The sequence below is a fragment of the Cibotium barometz genome, chromosome 7, assembly GCF_041138505.1.
Source record: "Cibotium barometz isolate CiBa-2024 chromosome 7, ASM4113850v1, whole genome shotgun sequence".
Taxonomy (NCBI): domain Eukaryota; kingdom Viridiplantae; phylum Streptophyta; class Polypodiopsida; order Cyatheales; family Cibotiaceae; genus Cibotium; species Cibotium barometz.
In genome coordinates, this window is record NC_141052.1 from 39,215,595 (window position 1) to 39,231,803 (window position 16,209).

The 16,209-nt window shown below is 39.8% G+C and overlaps 1 pseudogene; it reads right to left on the minus strand.

Moving 5' to 3' along the window:
- Nucleotides 1-247: 247 nt before the first annotated feature.
- Nucleotides 248-366, minus strand: LOC147636984 (5S ribosomal RNA; annotated as a pseudogene).
- Between the last annotated feature and the right edge of the window lie 15,843 nt (nucleotides 367-16,209).

The window sequence follows — 16,209 nt, forward strand, 5'->3', positions numbered from 1 at the left end:
TAAGCAAAGAGGGTGTCTGTCCCGATGATGTAAGATTGTGAGCAAAGAGGGCTGCTATCCCGAGGTAAATTGGCAGGTTGGCAGAGCAGGTTCACGACGCTAGAAGGCTCATCTACAGGGAGGCAGGGTCACTACACCGCTCCTGGCGGGGCGAGGTCGCAACACAGCACAGCTCGGGAGGGGGGCTCACTGCATAGTGAGGGCGGGGGCATGGCACAGCCCGAGAGGGGTTGTTTCCTACCCAAAAAGGGTGCAGCACCATGACTTCTCAAGAGTTCACCCATCCCAGTACTATTTTGGCCCAAGCACACTTAATTGCGAAGTTCTGATGGGATCTGGTGTATTAGTGCTGGTATACCCACACCACATCAAAGTACATGAACTTTAGACACTACAAGAAAAATAGAGGAGGAGGTTTCCCGTATCGTAAACGTTCCACATTTCCAAGAAATCGAAGGGGCATTTCAAAGAGAGAAGCAGGGGCATCCAATCAAAACCCTTGGCAGAAAACAGTCCTCCTCGCACATCCTTCCAAGTCCACCCACATGGACACTTAGACAAATACTCCTCCCCACATCCACCCAAGTCCACCACGTGGTCACTTAGATAAAGACTCCTCCCCACATCCTTCCAAGTTTGCCCGCACGAAAACTTAGACAAATACTTCCACGGCATGGCATAGCTCTGGGGTTATTTGATGGCACTGGCTCTCCTGGTGGCAGGAGCGGAGTTGCGAGGCACGACACGGTCAGAGAGATGGGTGGGCTCACCGCCAAATCCCCAAACTTGAGACAAATAGCTTGAAGAAAAACGATGATGTGTTATAGGAGAGAGTGGGCTTTTGTCCCAAGATGTGTATTGATGATAAAACCTTGATGTGTTATACAGCAGAGAGTGGGCTATTATCGGATGGCTGGAAACGCTGATAATGCAAACTCCGGTGCCCAGGGTGCTGCCATACCTGAATGGTGATGAAGAGCAGAGAGGGCTACTACCCCCAGTGGTGTAAGCTCTGGTGATAAGGGTACTACAATACCTGAGGGGTGGTGAGGAGCAGAGAGGGACGTTGTCCCGAGTGGTGTCAATGGTGATGAAGAGAGGGTTGTCGTCCCGATGATGTGAGATGATGAGCAGAGAGGGCTACTATCCCGAGGTAAACTGTAGAATAAAAACGATGATGTGCTGTAGTAGAGAGTGGATTGCTATCCCAAGATGTGTACTAATGATAAAACGCTGATGTGTTGTATAGTAGCAGAGAGTGGGCTACTATCGGATGGCTAGAAATGCTCAGAAGAAGAAACTAATTGGAATGAATGATTGCTTTTCTTTATATATGGCTTTATGATGCTGGTCGGCTAAGATAATGTTGTCGGCCTGTTTGTCTAGGTCCTCCATAACCTCATAAATGCCCTAAAGCCTCTTTCTATGCTATCGGATGGTTCCACAAGCCTCGACCTAATATGATGCATACCCTAAATTCTTTTAATGCCTTATATACTATGATGCATACCCTTAATTCTTTTAATTCCTTATATACACAAGCCTCGACCTACTATGATGCATACCCTAAATTCTTTTAATGCCTTATATACTATTGTAGGTACTATAGAAGCCCCATACACTACTACACATGCTGTAAATAATGTGATCTATGCTTGGGTATGTGATTTAACTACTACTGTAAATTCTTGGTTAGGTTGTGGTACATGCTAGAGATGCTCCTTATGCTTGCCATGCTAAATGCTCATGAGTGTTACAAGACATCGAGTGAACATAACTGAGCAAGTCCCAAATTCGAGTGACTGCAAAAACCATATAATGCTCTAGGTGATATGGTCTAGACCTTGATGTTAATGTCGTGTTAGAGATATGGTGTTTTGGTTATGGTGGTTGTGATGTCCCTAGTCAATGACCTCGACTAAGGATAGGGTTAGCTAAGGGTCAATAGTTATTAGGGCCAAACACGTTAAAAAGGGTCGCATTTTAATCACTTGTACTACCGGATTTGGATTAAGCTTTGGAATAATAGAAATGTGACATTCAACCATAAATATGGCATTGGGTGTCATATCGGCTTTTTACTAACTTCACTCGTTTTGGCTATTTTAGTGGGTTATCACCACTTTAATGTGATATGGCACAGCTATTTGAATGTCACTTTAGTGGGTTCCAACTTCAAGGCCATATCTTCACATGCCAAATGTCAGTACTTCAAAAAGTAAAAATTTAAAATTTAGGTTCCCCCCAAAATGAGTAAATGCATTTGAATTCCCTAATCTACCATGATTGCATCTCTTTCTAGTCATCTTTTTACATCATCCTCTCCTCTATTCTCATCATTTAACAATATCGAGACAACAATCTCACACTCCTAATGCCATTTCATCATGCATTCTTCATAATGTTAAAGATGATCAAGGTGTGTGGACTGGTATAAACTTCAAAGTAAATGATTAGGTGACGATAAAACCATCATGCAAAGTTCCTCATAGGATAAAAAAGAAAAGAAGAGGCTTAGTAAAATACCATTGGAAGGTACGTATCTTGGAATTCAAGATAGCAAAAGATGGATGGAAGGCAAAGGTGCAACAACACGACAAGAGAGATGCACATACATCCTTCTATTCCAGCATCTGCATTGCAAGTTCATTGTAAGATATTTTTTTAATTTTACTTATGTTCTTTATAATTCTACGGCTTATTCACATGTGTTGTATATGTGATAGATGTTTATCCACCATCAACAAGCATTAAGTGGCAACCTATGGAGTCATTCTCACTGGGGGACTTTTGAAGCCATCCATGCTGATCTTGGGAAAGTATTATTTTCCAATCAACCATCTGCTTTTTTCACTAATAATAGATATTTTTATACAATGCTAAGTATATTGCCCCTACAATACCAGAAGCTTATGGAAGACTGGAGAGTTTGGCTATAGCAAGCCTAAATTCATTAGATTAGGACTTTCCAAACAAAGGTACTCTATTAGCATTTAAATCCAAGATTGTCTTGGATATTCAAAAGTCTATGAAAGTAAGAGAGATTTCTAAGAGAATTAGGCTATCATGGTTTTATACCTCTTCATGTATTTGTGGCATGTTTTCGAGAAGTAAACAAGAAGAGGACAAAAGCTGTAAGATTCCTCCCTCTAGTTTTTGAGGTGTAAAGGTGTAAGAACCTCCCCGTCTGTTCTTGTAATTATTCCCCTCTCTGAAATAATAGAAATATCTTGTTTTACAGTGTTTTGGCCTAGAGAGAGAAAATGTCTAGAGAGAGGTAATCCAAAATTGAGATATCTTTGGATATAAAAATGATTTAAAAGACCTTAGGCTAAGAGTCAAGATTTTTTGAAAATTTTGGATTATGGCCCAATTAAGATTTTTATGGACCAATAAGAGTAATCCAAGTGTTAGGATAAGATAAATCCAATGAATAAAAGAAAATACCCAAAAATGAGTAAATGCTCACATAAGATGAAGAGTTGACTGAGTACAAGGTTTATTAGTTAAAAACTATGAGATATTACTAAAAAAAATGAGATATTTTGAAATAATGATACATTTTTGACACCTTGGTAAGGAGGGGGGAGACTTTAAGGTAGGCGCCTATTTCACACATGTGGATGAGTTTTTAAATCAAAAAAATTGTGATATTTTTATCTCTCCTCTCTCCTAGATCAAACTGGATTAAAATGGGAGCTAAATTGGTCCAAATCTTGTCCAAATTCAGCCAAACTGAAGCTGAAAAATTCTAGAACTTAGTTGGACTTAGTTAGGGGCCTCTCTCACTTATAAATAGACCCTCATTCTTTTGTATTCTCATCTTTGAGCTATACCATGCCAGTATTACATTAAAATAATGATATTTTCTAATATCCCTTAAAAATCTCTACTTGTGGAGAGATTGGAGCTTCTCTCTCTCTTCAACAATCCTTGGAGCTTTCCTCTCAACACACTAAACCAATTGATTGGTTGGGGGCTTCCTTCTAAGGTAAAGAAGCAAGCAAAATCAAGAGGTAAGATGTAATTTCATGGTTTTCTTTAATATTCTCAATGTTTTCACTTCTCAACCCCTCTCAAACTTGAGAATTTTCAAATGAATTATTTTTCAATGCAAATTAAGCTCTCTATATAAGAATTCTAATGATTAATCATAAAAAGTTAGTTTTTATAATTAGGATGCTTTTTATGTATATCTCTCTCTCCCCAAAAGAATAGTCATTCCTATGACTAATTCTTATTCAAATGGATGCTTCTCATTGATGAATTCTCAATTCAAAAATCAAACTCTATGCAAGTTAAGCTAAAGGTTATGAAAATGGCTTTTTATGCTTTTATGCTAATAAAATTATAGTAAACTTATGATTTAATTCCATAAATTTGATTTAGGTCCAATGATAGTTATTCTATCATAATTATAAAGTCTTATTCTTTTCCAAAATATTAAAAATTATCAGTAATAGCAGCGAAGCTATGGCAAAATTTTAAAGACTTTATAATTATATTATAAAGTCTTATTCTTTTCAAAAATATTAAAAATTATCAGTAATAGCAGCGAAGCTATGGTAAAAATTTTAGAAATTAATACATAATTCATTTTTGTATATAATGTGAAAAGACTTTCTACCATATTCTAGGATTGGTCATCCTATGCTAAAAGAATGATTTTCATCACATAAAACTAATTTTTAGTGTTTATGCATAAATAAGTAATTAAGAAAAGAGATAATTTTGGTATTTCTATTTTTATACAAAAAGAGGAATTTCCATGATAATGGAGATCCATGTAGTTAAATGGAAAAAGAGAAATTTTAGTATATTAAAATAATGAATATTTTATTTAAAGAGAAATTTTAGATAAATTTATTTTATGCATGAGAAATTTTAAATGATAAAAGAGGAATTCCCATGACATTTGTAATTCAATCATTTAAATAGTAAAAGTGAAATTCTTGGCATATTTGAATTAATGGATATTTTTATTTAAATTTAAAGAGAAATTTTAGATAAATTTAATTTATGCATGAGAAAATTTAAATGATAAAAGAGGAATTTCCATGACAATTGGAATTTAATCATTTAAAGGGTAAAAGTGGAATTCTTGGTAAAATTGAGATAATGGATATTTTATTAAAGAAAAGATGAATTTTAGATAAATTTATTTTATGATAAAAGAGGAATTCCCATGACATTTGGAATTCAATCATTTAAATGTAAAAAGAGAAATTCCCATGATATTTGAGATCCAAGAAATTAAATGGGAAAAAGATAAATTTTTAGCACAATTCAAATTATGAGTATTTATCAAAAGTGAAATTTTGAACATTATTGGGAAATATGGGTAGAATTGATTTTGGTAAATCCCATGAATCTTTTACTCAAAAGAAGAATATTGAATATAATTTACTTGAGAAATTTGAGAAAGAATATGAAAATATCCATCGAGAAAAGTACCTTTAACTAGGCCAAGCAATTGGCAAAAATTTAGAAAGAGTCCTATCGATATCGAAAGTAGAAAATGTTACTAAATGTGAATAGATGTGAATACGATGTGAATAAGATGAGAATATGATGTGATAAGATGAGGTGGGATGTAAATGAATGTGGATGGGATGTGAGGTAATGTAAATAGATGTGGATACAAATGAAGGGATGAGAATGAGATGTGAGGATATGTGAAAGGATGTGATGTGATGTAAATGGATGTGGATATGGATGTGATAAGATGTGGTGTGATGTAAATGAATGTGGATGTGGATGTGATAAGATTTGATGTGATGTAAATGGATATGGATATGGATGTGATAAGATGTGATGTGATATAAATAGATGTGGATGTGGATGAAGTATGAATTCCAATCGACTCAAGTAGACTATGTACATGTAGAGGCTTCCAACCACCCTTTTCAAGTATAAATATCCCCTCCCTCTTTGTGAAATCCACAAATTTTCTTGTTGAGAATAGGAGAGTTCATTTTATAATCTTCAGTGCCATGTCCCAACCAAGTATATTCACTTTCTATCACTTCTCTCTCGTCCAATGTATCTAATTCTTGTCAAATTAAAGTATTGCATCTATCTAGGAGAGTGTGGAAAAATTTGTGGAATTCTAAGGAGCTCTACAGGCCTTCACCATCCCCAATAACATTTACATCGATCCCTAAAGCTAGGCCAAGAGATATTCTTTGAATTTAAAGCTCATTTGACCTTTTTTCTTATATTTCTCTTGCTTTTGATTGGTTTAAAATTGATTATTTATGAATGAAATATTTTGTAAAAATAATTATGTAATACCTTAAGATTTCACCTAAGATGATACATTTTCATAAGACTATGTAAACATGATTAATTAAATCATCTAAATGAGCATTCTATTTAATAATAGGGTATGAAATTAATCTAGATTAACAGATTAGATTGAAATTTTAAATAAGAGGTATTCTTAACTTATACCTTCAAAAATTGAGAATTATTTAGCCATAAAAATACCTTAAGTTAATTTAATAATTTGGTCTTAGGATAAAATATATAGTAAGGAACAAAACACTATATTTTGATATTTGTGTATCTAAAATTTAGGAGATTGAACCTTAGGTAGGATAAGTTAAATTCATGATTTTAGATATTAACTGAGATGTGCACTAAAATGTGTACATCAAGAATGTACACCAAGTGGATTTGGAATATTAGAATACTAATTAAGTAAAAATCTAAATTTTAGATAAAGAATAAGATTTATCATAGGAATATCTCCAAAACTTGAGAGAGAAAGTAAAATTAAGATTATAGAGAGAGAAAACATCATTAAGATGGAGAAAAATACCCTAGCTCAATTGAAAAATATTAGGATTGGTATTTAGAATTCTTTTTAAGAATTGGTGCAAGTTAAACCAAATAATTCTAGAGAGATAAAATTTTAGAAGGAGAATTCTAGAGAGAGAAGAAGCGTTTCTAAAGAGAGAAAGAGAAATGACTTTCTAAGTAAGTAAGAATAAGGATAAGCTTATATTAAAATCCTATAATTAATTTTACAGAATTAAATCGATTCAATTATGATTAGATTAAGTCAATCTCTCTTAAAGAAAATATATTTTTGGAGAGAGTGAGTTTTGATTAATCCTTAAATCAAGAGATTAGGAGTACCTTAATCAATTAAAGGATTAGTCTAGGGTGCTTTGAAAAGGCTAGATTAAATGACTTCTAAAGAACAATTGTTAACCTATGAGACAGACATTGAGACGTACTAGGTCTTACGTCATTAATTTAAATATTCTGAGTCATGGACCGGGCTTGTCGGCACCATATGTTAAGGATAAAGGGATTGGGTGATCGCCGATGAGAGGCGCACCTTGAATATCAGCAGGGTAAGGGTTAGGATCGGCCGGCCATGTATGGGCACCCATGTGTGAACGGCCAAGTCACCTATAAGAGTCAAATGTAACCCTAAAACCCTCATTCTCATGTGTTGTGAATACAAGAGTGCTCTTGCCTTATCTCCTTGGTTTCCTTCTCCTGCGTGTGTGTGTGAGAGAGAGAGAGAGAGAGTGAGAGAGCGATCGAGCACTCTATAGCGGCACGGCGGATAGCGGAGAGGCGGTAGAGCAGCGACGGCGGCTCCTCCTTCACTGCGACGCGGGAATCCTTCACGGCGGCGGTTAGAGTAGTGAGTGACACACCCTTGCATTCTGTTTGAGCTTGCTTTCCTGGTTGCATGCTTGTAGCCATTCGTGGATCGCATACGGTGTTCGGCAAGTCCCCAGCTACGACCTGTGCGGCAAAAGCGCACATTTTTTGCATGCGAGGATAGTCATCTTGTGGAAAAGGAAAGCATTGGGCTATCGGGATATTTCCTCTACAGAGTAGGGGTCAGTCATGGTCAATAGGCGAATTAGCCATTCTAATTCCTCAACATTTTCCTCTCTGGCTAGTACATCTATATGATCCCATTCAGTTTCAATTACAGGATAGCACATGTGAAATATCTGAGAAAGGTACAGATGATACCTCTCACCAAAGGTGGGAGTGGATGAAGTGTATGATGATCGTGCATCTGCCATATTTGCAAACACAGATATAGCATCGGTAGGTTTATGACCGGTCAATCTAGTTCTTGATTGTATACGGATATTTCTCCTCTTTTTGTGCTCTTGCTCTTTTTACTATTTTTTGTTTTTCTTTTCTTTGTTTTTTTTTAAATGTATGAAGCTATATATATACATCCCCTTGAATTTGGCAATTACATGGTCAGGGGAGAAGGTTAAGGAAGAATCATTAGAATGTCGAGCGTGAGTACATGCTCCCCCTTTCCTTGGGTAGATCATATTATTTGCAATGATGTTGCAGCCTCTTGGAACCAATTTGTCCAGCGGGTCATAGGTTGTGATGTGGGCAGATAGCTTTTTATGACCCTTGTGGCCACATCCAATTACAGAGATGGTAGTGTACATTCCCATTGACCAATGGAGGAAATGGTTTCCGACGATACTATTACAAGGGGAGACGTAGACTCATCGATTTTTTGTTGGGTGTTGACAAGAGTAGGTGTAGAGCATGTAGAAACTTCTATATAAGTGTGTGCCTGGCATGAGGAGCTAGAAGCTTCATGTGGCTCCCCCCTTCCTGAGCTAGGTGGTAATGATCGATATCGTTTGGGAATCCAAACTAACTCTGGAAGAAGTGGTGCGGAGCACTCTATTACCTTTCCCTTACCACGGTCTTGAATTGTCATTGGGGTGGCAACAATTGGTTTGCAAGTTTTTATAGGTGATGTAGAGGGATTCAGCTTATGTTTAGGGACCCAAATCTGGTCATTCCCCTCGTAGTACCCTTGGGCTACTAATAATTTTTTAGGGATCCATCGCGATGTTACATTGCCCTTTCTCGGGTGGGTAGCTGCTTTCCTTTTACGAGGCTTCTTTGGTGGCTGAACGAGATTGAGCAGGGGAAGTAGCTATTAACGAAGCTTTTGGGACCCATTTGTATGTGTTTTTTGGCATAGTAAGCGGAACTTTAGAGACCACCCTGCATGTTTCCACTCTTGGCGTTGAAGCGTTAGAGAGGTGGCAAACAATCAAGGATGGTTTTGCCACTAGACTTTGTGATTTTTCATTATCTAACATTTGAGTGGATGACTTAGGTGCGGGATTTTGAGCGGTCAGACCTAGTGTTGGTTCTTGCGTTGTGACTCGTCTAGTTGCCCAATCGATATTGTACTTGGTGGCCATCATCCATTTGCGCCCTAAGTTTACAGTCCCTTCCATGGTACCCGCAGGCATAACCAAAAAGCTTTGAATTACGGTCCCCTTGTCATAGGCAACCGGAGTGTGCAGAACTCCTGAGACAGGGGTTTTTTTCTTGTTGATTCCTTGAACTTGGATAGCACTCTTGGATAGAGGTGGTTTTCCAAGTTGACACCACACGCTATATGATAGCAAATTGTGTTGAGCTCCTGTATCCAATAATGCATTATACAGCACCTCCCCGTAAGGACTCTATAACTCAATTGGGTATCTTAGAGGCGGGTCAGATTCCAGTGCATCCTCCTTTGCTTCCTCGAAAAATACTTGCGTAATTCCCAAGTTAGCTTCTCGTTGTCACCTAGCACGCTGTTGACGTTCTTTGGCTTCGACTCTCGCTTGTATCTTTTTAAGCTCAGCTTGTTCTTTAGCTGCCTTCTTTTGATGGATTGCATGTAACTCCTCTTGGCTCAGGGGATCATAGTATCTTTTGAATTTACTCCCATTAAGGAATCCAATGGTTTCAACTCCGTCGAGAGTCTCCACTCTGATGGTACCTTGCGGGGTAATTTCACATACTCTATACGGTCCCTTACCAGCATATTTAAGCTTCTTCTTTTCGTTACGCACTACATACATCAGGACTTTATCCCCAACCTTGATGTCCTTGTCCTTCAGGTGGCGATCAAACCATTTTTTCCTTCTATCCTTCTCCACAAGGGCATTGTATATAGCCAATTGTCTTTCTTCGTTTAGCCACTCAAGGATATATAGACGCTCTACTAAGGGATTACCATCCCAACCCTCTTGAGTAGCAACATGAAGACTAGGAATGACAAATTCCCACGGCATGACTGCTTCTTGGCCATATACCATTTTGAATGGTGTGCAACCCACTTTGTACGCAGTATGATAGGCCCATAAAGCTATCGTAAGCTTTAGATCCCAATCCGTGCGATGAGCTTCAACTGTGTTTGTCAAAACAGAGATTAATGTCTTGTTTGTACTCTCGGCTTGGCCATTTGCTTGCGGATAATAAGGAGTAGATTTATGATGGGATATCATGAAATTTGTTGTGAGCTCCTTAATCACGTCATTTATAAAATGCGTCCCATTGTCGCTCACAAGTTCAAAAGGACAACTGAAGCGTGTGATTATATTTTCAAAGAGGAACTTGGCTGTTGTCCTCGCATCTCCCTTACGTGTCGCTTTCGCTTCAGCCCATTTGGTCATATAGTCAGTGGCCACAATAATATAGCGAGATTGTGTGTTTCGGGCTGCTGGGCTAATTGGACCTACAAAGTCTAAACCCCACTTTTCAAATGGTTGGTTTACTTTGATTGGATGTAGGGGCATCTGATCTTTCCATTGGGGTTTCTTGTATTGTTGGCATTCATCGCAACCCTTCACAAAGAGTGATGCATCTTGGAACATAGTGGGCCACCAATACCCTGATTGTAAGATCTTTCGCGCAGTTAAGTCTCCTGAGAAGTGACCACCGGCTACGCCCATATGTGCCTCTTGCAAAATGTATAGATACTCATCCTCTCGGGCACGCCTAAGAACGTCATCCTTTCCTCTTTTATAAAGAGTTCCGTCTATCAGGCAATAGGGTTCGCATTCTTTGATCAGCTTTCGAGCTAGATCTTTACGAAGCTCCTTGGGTGGAAAGCCATTAACCAAAAAGTTAACAATCTTCTCACTCCATTCAGGCATTGTCTCCACCATGAACAGGGAAGTGTCAGGTAAGTCATCTCATCAACTCCCATAGGAGCCTCACCATTAGGTATGCGAGACAAATGATCAGCCATAACATGTTTTTTGCCAGGTCTCACAACAACAAACTCAAGAAGAATCAATAGCCATCGTGTGATTCTTCCTGTGGAGCATGGTTTGTTTACTAGATACAACAATGCGTGATGATCCACATAGAAAACAAACTTGGTGGCAAGGAGGTAATAACAAAATTTCCTTACTGCATATATCATTACCAACCCTTCTCACTCTGTAGTGGTGTAGTTCATCTCAGCATCGTTCAACTGGCAAAGCTAATGGGGTAGTCTAGCTTGTGTTCTCCAGGTTGAGTTACAATAGCAAAGTTTGATGCATCAATATGCACATGGAAGAGTAAATCCCAGTTAGGCATTCTCAAGATTGGAGCACTCGCCAAGGCCTTCTTTAATAGCTCATAGGCACGGTCACATTCTTCGGTCCAAATAAACTCGATGAGAAGCTTATACAATGGTCGAGCTATCTCGGCGAAGAAGAGAATAAACCTTCGATAATAACCAACGTGGCCCATAAAGCGTTGGACTCCCTTGTAGTTGGTGGGTGGTGGCAATTCCAGAATGACCTTGATTTTACTCTCGTCCGTGGAAATCCCATTTTTGGACACTATATGCCCTAAGATAACTCCGTGTTTAACCCAAAATTAGCATTTGAAAGGATTCAAGGAGATGCGATATAATCTACACCTTTCAAATATTTTTCGTAAACACATCAAGTGCTCATCTCAAGAGGAATGAACACAAAGATCATCTAAGAAAGCTTCACAGAAGTCCCTTAGATATTCCTTAAAGGCCATGTTTATCAATCGTTGGAATGTTGCAGGTGCATTGGTCAAGCCAAAGGCCATGACGCGAAAGGCAAACACTCCAAACTCCGTGATAAATGCTGTTTTAGCTTGGTCCTCGACTGCAATTATGATAAATGCTGTTTTAGCTTGGTCCTCGACTGCAATTGTGATCTGATTGTAACCCGAGTACCCATCTAAAAAGCTATATGCCTCCCTGCCTGCCACTCTTTCAAGCACATGTTCAGAATATGGCAAGCGATAATGATCCCTTCTGGTGGCTGCATTAACCTTTTTGAGATCAATGCACACTCTGAGTTTCCCATTCTTCTTTGGTATGATGACTATCGGAGAAACCCATTCTAAGTGCTCAATAGGGTATATGAATCCACATTTTACAAGCTTTTCAATTTCCTCTTGTACAATCTTTGCGTACTTAGGATTCATTGGGTAGGGACGTTGCTGGACTGGTTTAGCAGTGCTAATCATTGGAATCGTGTGTTGCACCATCGAGGATGGAACACCCTTCATATCATGATATTTCCAAGCAAATATGTCCTTGAATTCTTTAAGAAGCTTTGTAAGTGCATCTTCTTCCGCCTTGGTGAGGTCTTGAGCAATAAAAGCTGGTTTAGACTCCTCACCTGGATCTGCTAAGTCTATCTCCTTAACTACCGCCGCAGGGCCATCGTAGACACCGCTACTCCCATTGGTAGGCGTTTGTTGGGCTTTTGTGTAGACCACTTTACGTTCCCCTGTGGTAAATGATTTGAAATGCTCGGGTGCGGGGTGTAAGTCTACCGGTTCTTGTTGTGCCAGGCTTTTTTCTTTCAATTCCGCTTCCTTTTGTTGCTGAGCCAACTCTTGGTTTTGCCGCCTTCTTGCAGTACGACTTAGTTTCGGTTTCTCTTCGATTTCTAATTGGGCGACGTCATGAGGTTGCGGAATACACCACATGATACTTTGGAGGTATTGTCCCCAATTATCCGCTAACTTCCGATGAGCATCAATGGCTCCTACATAACTAAGCCATTCTGCAGTGGATCTTTCCTTGTTTATTGCAGTGCGTACATTAGCTCGATAGCGTTGGCGCTTATGTCTCGTTTTCTTCTTACCAAGTTTTTGATTTTTGTTTCTATCAGATTTGGACTCACTTGGTCGATCTTCACTTGTGTTCCCCTCACTTTCGGATGAACTGCAGGAGGTCACTGTCCTAGGCTTTGAACACCTTGCTTCCACATTTAGGTGAATATTTGATTCATCCCCCCCATCAGGCTCAGAGTCAGTTTCTTCTTGAGATTCAGACGACTCAGAGTTACATTGGTCAGAGTCTTCGCTACTTTCAGTGTCAGTGGAGTTTGCCACTTTCTCGCCATTAGGAGTCAAGTGCATAACACCTATCATGTTTATTGGCACTAACGGTGGCATATCTTGCCCCTTAGGTGTTACCCAACTTGTGCCTCTATTTCCCCATGTGTCTATGGTTGCCGCCGCTAGGTGTACCCAATCCACGTTATCCAACTCAGTCATACCCGGTAGGACATCCATATAAGGAGAATCTTTCCCATCATCAGTCTCTTTTTTGCATGTATAGCAATACCTTAATGGGGCGGAGTGAATAGTGGTATCCGATCGATTATCAATGATAACCTTGCTTCCTAAAGGATGTGCACGACCATTCTCGAGATCAACTCGAATGACAGAATCCTGGAATTGTAGGTAGACATGGTTTTTCGACCAGTCATGCACCATTTGTGCTTCCCTCATGAAAGGACGTCCTAAGATCATTTGATATGACATAGGATGCTTGGAGAAATCCATTACAATGAAGGTATGTTTTACCTTGTATCCCAAGATCTTGATCTTAAGGTCCCTTAACATTCCAATAGGTTTAGTTATGGTTCCGTTTGCCATCTTAACCACTATGTTTGTGACTTCAAGGTGAAGTTTTCCCATAGATTCCCAACAGTTTTTAGTCACAATGCTCACTCCAGCACCACCATCAAGGATTCCCTTTAGAGTTAATCCCTTGGTAGTAATGGGGAGGGTTGCATTAGATTCGTCACCTTCAAAGTACTGTCCCAACTTGTTAACAGGTATTTCAAAGACCGAATCTTCATCTAAGTTGGGTTGTAGATCCCAATGCTCCCCTTCATCTTGAAGCGTGTCGGGTCTATCCATATTTGCAAATTGTGGTAGCCCCGCCTTTAGTTCTCCATTGAGAAATGCCCGAAGAGCTAAGAATAGCTCAGGATCTCTGTATAATTTGGATATGATCGTGGGTCTGATTTCAGAGGACATGAAATCCATTAGCTTAGACACATTCAACGGTACTTTTTGAGACATCGCCCCTTAACTAGGGACTGGTGAAGATGGAATCACTTCCTCTTCGATGGGGTCAGGCATTCCCTCACTAAACATTCTTTCAAGCAAAAAGGGTGTTTGCCAACTTCCTGATGTCTTATCCTCACTTCCTTCCCGAATGATACTAGGTATAGCTAACGGTTTATGGTTCCTGTGAGGCTGAACTTGCGTAGGAAACACTGTGTCTGGAATTTTGATTTTTCTCGGGTTTGGCTCTAGTTCTCTTTGTGTTTCTTCCACCAAACCCCTTAAGTGTTGCACTTGTTCAATCTCCTCAACTGGGTTTGGGTAAGTTCCAATCTTTTTCTTGAGGGTTTTTGGCCAACGTGGCTTGTCTTGGGGAGTCTCTCAGTTTGGGTGGTCGAGAGGGCATTAACTGACTTGGTTGTGGGGCCGAGGAAGTTTCCTTCTGTTTCTCCTTATTTATGTACTCGCTTGATTCTCCTTCATTGAGCTCCTTATTTATGTACTCGCTTGATTCTCCTTCATTGAGCTCCCAAGTGGGTTCCTCCCTTAAGGTAGTGGCTTTGGTCCCCATGGTTTCTATTGAATCGGAATTATCTTCAAGATCATTCATATACACGGGGTCGTCTCCTGTCCCTGTTAGTCTTTGAACTAGGCTTGGAGCTCGTGGCATTAAGCGATCTCTTCCGCCGTGTTTTCTTTTTCTTTGCCTGAGCGATTGATGCAGTATCCCTCTCTTCAAGAATGTAGTTTTGATTTTGAAGCATTGACCGTGTAACTACATTCGCGGGTACAACGGGTGTGGTTCCTCGTGCTTGGTTGGTGACCTCAACCAAATTCAATGGCGTAATCTTGGGTGCATTAGGATTATGTGGACATTGAGCGATCAAATGATCTATGCCACAATGATTACATGTAAGTACCGGCATTCTCGATGTGCTCCCTTGATTTGGTTGCATTTGAGTAGCGATCTTCTGTATCCTATTAGGGCACTCCGCTACACGATGCGGTCCACCACACTCATAGCATTGAAGAGGTGGTCTCCTCGCCAAGGTATTAAGGTTTTGCCCTCTTGTGGCGAGAGCAGCTGCTTGATATACAGGCTTGACTTGCCCGAAATGATCCTCCATGTAGTACTGGGGAGTCATTTCAAACGTAGAAATCCCATATGGAGCAGTGGGGTCTATCTCCTCTTCATAATTTCCACACGCACTATGTGACTCACAACCCATCTGGTTTACAAGGGTAATCCTTGGATGTGGAGGTTGTGGTCCTAGCACTGGCGGTGGTAGCGGCACAGACTGGACTACATTCGGGTTCCTTGGAACTATGTGCTGTGACGGTTGCTCGACAGGTTGTGCAGGCATTAGTGCGGGTACTTGAGGTGTGTTTGACCAGGCTAGTGGTGCCTGATTTGCCAACATTCGCTTAAGTACCAGGTAATCTTTAGATTGATGGCCATACTTACCACATGCATTGCAATTCCCATTGAATTTGACTCTGAATGTGGGACATTCACTCGTGCTATGTGGTCCTAAGCAAACCGAACACCATTGTTGCTCTCTTCTTGGGTACATATGGCTATTTTGAGAAGCTCGATTACCCCTAAAGTATTCTTGGAGAGCCTTAGTAAGGTCGGTCATCACAGACATTTCGGATATCTTGGGCTCCTTGGCAATAGGTTTTACTGTCATTGGCTCGTGCCCAGATACTTGCGAACTAACGGATTTTGTCTCCGAAGACACCTTTTACCTGCAATCATCAAGTTGTCTTCTAACTGGATTGCATTGGCAGTGACTGCTTTCCACGTTGTAAGACCTCTAATGACTAGGCCATTGTATATGTCCTCGTGGCGCAATCCTCGGATGAATCTATCGAGCAATTGGTTATTATTGAAGCGCTCATCAGGAGTGCAGTGAGAATTTAGATGCTTCAATCGACTTATAAAGTCTCTCACTGACTCCCCTTCCTCGCGTTCCGCTTTTTGGAGTTGAGATACTACTCCCCAAAGCACACCCTCACGTATGTATTCTTTCAAGAACAATCTCTTGAGAGTGGGGTAGTGAGTGCGCT